Genomic DNA, 4,181 nt, shown 5'->3' with positions numbered 1-4,181 from the left:
TATGGTATCAAACCCTATGAATATAAGTAAACACTTTTATTTATCACCATACTGATTACTCATTATTCATTGTTTCGGTTTTATCAACTTTATACTTGAATTAAAAACACTAGTTGTCCCATGGTCCAAGCATGTACACTATGTTTTTCTTAAACAACAGCTTTGCCATACACCAAGTATGCACTCTATGTTTGTCTATGATCCTTACTTTGTGAAATAAACCAATTGAACATAATTTCAATGATTCTAATTTCACACTCCCAAATCCTTATCGAAAAATGTGAGAATTTCAAATTCCTATCATTTATCGAAATCTGTTTAGATTTTAAACTTATATGCACTGACCCTCCTGTAATGAATATGTACAAAGTCACAAAGACTTGTCAACAGTCATTATAAGGTATTCCAATGGAGATCAACTCCATGGAAACTAAGTCTCATATTCAAAGTACATTGCTTTGGACATGCTTCTTGCATTAAGTTTTCTAATCTTACATAGATAACTTCCACCTATGGAGACAACTTCATATTCTCATTTTGACTATCACTTCTGAATAAGAGATGCCTCTTTTCAGAATATGTCAATATGGTCCTTCCAAAATTAGCACTATACTTCCAACTATCCCTGAGCAACCAATCTTTGGTAAACCTCAGATTGTCCTCGACAATTGCTTAATCATTTTAGTCATATCCAAATCTAGACCTTTTCCCTTCTTAATGCCTCTGGGCATTTGGAAAAATTGAGAAATGACAAACATTATAGCACATGCAATCGATCCTTTACCCAAAGCAAATGGTACATGATTCATGATGTCTCACATAAAGACATGATTCTAGACCAGTCTTTTGCTACAATATTTTTATTTGCCATGTTTTCAAAATTTGACTATGAAGAGGGATGTCGTAATCATAATCGAATTTTGAGAACGCAATATATAGAATTTCCTTAAGTTGAACCAATCCAACATGAAATTCATATATATATTCTTGACTAAAGATGATTAAGGTCTCAATCTAAGCCTTTAGAACTGAAATGAAGTATATCCTCTCCCTTAATTATAGCAAAACAACTTTTTCAATCCCTGCAGCCTCACAAATTGAAACTTTTGTTTTCTATAATTAACATTGCTAACTTGCAACACTAACAATAATTATCATGCTCCCACTAACATGATGATTATTAGCATAACACTTATGTTCCCACTAGCTTTGACATGTACTCAGAACTATGAAAAGGGATGTCGTAATCATAGTCTCAATTGTTTAGACCTTTTGCCATCTGCTTCAAATCTACTTGGTGGAAGTGTTTCCTCACCATCATTTTCATGAATCGGAGAGAAACCTTATGACCCTTAGATTTTATGGTGTATCTGTTCTTATCCATGTGAATCGTCAAAACCATAGTCACAAGACAAGGATAATGACAAATCCAAACTCATATGGACTGAACTTATGCAATCTTAACTTCTTGCCACCTGGCAGTACAGGGCCTGCCATTGCTTCCAAGTTGTTATGCAACCAATTAAGAACTTTCAGAACTCCTATGCAAAGCCAACTTTAACTGGAATGGGCACAGAATATGTCAACACAATAGGTTATAAACCTCAAGTCGTGTGCTAGTGAAGAACCTCAGGTTTTATTCTTGATTAGTTCTTGAAATTCTTTTTAGGATCTTTAAGACTCCCACTATCCTCTTGACATATAAGACTATCTTGCCAAATATTCAAGAGATAGTGCGGATTCTTTATCAAGACAAACACTTCACACAATTGGCCTTAGTTGGTCTTTGTTTTATCCAAAACATCACAACTTACCAATTTCAAATGTACAAGAGTAGGACACTTTTACTCTTACATTTGACAAGTGTTTTAAACCTTTCTTTAAGATATGTCACTCAAGTTACAATCTTGGAGTATGACTCTAAGAATTGTTTTGGAACGAAGTATGACTCATCTTCCTGATCTAACCATTTCAACAATTCATGACTCCTATTCTTAGTCATAAGAATGCACTAAGATGACCTTTAGAGGACTAATTGTGATATGATTTCTAAATCATTAAGATGATCACAAACATGATACTAAAGTACTCTCCCATCTTTTCAGATTTGAGAAACTTTTATCTTTCTGCCTAATTTGATTTTTCCCATTCGTTCTGCCATACATTGAGACTTTTCCAATGTTTCAGAATTATACTTAAACTTGTAAGTATAACCATATTTACTAAACTTTAGTAAATCAAATAGTCTTAACGAGCTTTGTGGTGGACATGACCAGTGCACAAGAATGTGTACTCGATCCCTTTAGTCCTTCACTTGACTCACACATCCATGTGAACAAGTAATTAGTCTTGATTTTCCAATGCTTGAAAGTTCTCATTCATCATACTATTCAACTTGCATGATTCCAAGTTTCAGTCCAATTGAAACTTGGGCGATGAGGAACTTTCCTGATTTGGTAAATTTAGACACTACCACAAATGAAAGAATCAAATCCATTTTCCAATATTGCTGTCAGTGGAATCATATAAGCAACAATTTTCCACAAATGTCATTGTAAGGATACTTCAAATAAATAAAGTTAAACAATTTTCTTTTATTTTAAAACTTTATGGAAAAACTTATCCTTACAATCCACATGGAAAATTGTTGTTATCTATTCCTTAGCAATATATCATAACTTCTTAAGCAACTGCTCAAAATTCTGATGCGGTCGAAATCCACCTTCGCGATCAGAATCAGCATATACTTCCTTTAAGATTTCTCTCTATTCTTTGATTCTTAAAACATCAACATGTGACCCAGTCACATCATGTAATGAGGATCTCAGAATAGAACTTAACAGAGTTAGATAATGGGCTCTACCTGATGTAGAGTCAAACTTATTGACTTTAACATCCTTAGGTAAATTTGGCAGCTTTGCAATCAACGCCCCTTCCTTTGGCAAAATAAACATATGGACCATTTGGTAATGGGACTATCTCAGACTTAGCCTTTCTCTTTACCATTTGGTCAACCGGGTTGACTATGGCCAATCCCTTTCCATTGGGAAGAGAATGCTTTTTCTGGATTTCCAGTGTCACCATTGTCACTGTCCATAAAGTTTTTGGGAAGTTGATCTTCTAATCAAATTTGCTTTACTATCGTTCCAAATCATTGCTGATTCAGCAGCACCAAGCAAATAGATATGATCATTAAGGTTCATGTCATAGTCTGTTTCATAGTAGTCCCAAAGGAACTCACTATGTGACTTAGAAAGTGATTGAACATCCAACTTTCTCAAGACTTTGACACCCAACTCTCCCGGCTTGTCAATATGTGACTTCATCTCTAAGATATGATCATACATAGACCTTGCTTGCCATTAGGGCGTGAGTGACCTTGAATTTGTGGGTTAGGGAGAATAATTGGAGGAGATGGAGGAAGAGAAGTATGACTTCCATGAGCCAAACTCGGGAAGTCATATTCATTAGGAAAGCTTGGTTTGGGAAGATCATTGTTGTCTAAACCAGACATCAACAATGGGAGAAATTCACGTAAAGTTGATTTAAGTTCTTAATATAACACCCAATATGATATATTAAGGCTAGGACCCAACAAACTATTTTATAACTTGGAAGAGGGATGCCGTAATCCAAGCTATAAAATATTTGAAGGTAGGTGAATGACGATTCACCAATTTCCACCAAGATAAACGAAATGTATTATTAGGTTTTAATTGGTTTTGAAACTCCTAGATTCTTTTGAGATTCATTGAACTTTTCAATGGCATGTTTCAATCTCGAGTGTGCCCTTCAGGTTTTGTGACTGGGATGCCGAGGATCACAAAACAAGGTGTGAAGTAACCATGCAAATATACTTGGTACCCTTAATATTTACCCCTCAATCGATGTGCCAGTTAACCACACACGCTCCAACGATACTATGATAAACATTAAGTTACCCTTTGCCTACCTTGTTAAGTCCAGGTTAGTGTGCCGGTTAACCACACACGCTCCACTAACAACTTAAACAAAGTGCAAAGTGTAATTTCATGGATTAGCACCTTATTCACATTTTCCTAAGTAACTAAGATTAGGAATTTATAAGTGTTTAGTTACTTAGTATTTATCATTATACTTATAATGAAGGGAGAATTATAGTCCTTGTCCTACCTGTTCGGCTAACGACCCTCCACTAGTCA

The sequence above is a fragment of the Lactuca virosa genome, chromosome 4, assembly GCF_052849685.1.
Source record: "Lactuca virosa cultivar CGN04683 chromosome 4, Lactuca_virosa_CGN04683_v6, whole genome shotgun sequence".
NCBI lineage: Eukaryota > Viridiplantae > Streptophyta > Magnoliopsida > Asterales > Asteraceae > Lactuca > Lactuca virosa.
This window is presented reverse-complemented; position numbering follows the sequence as displayed.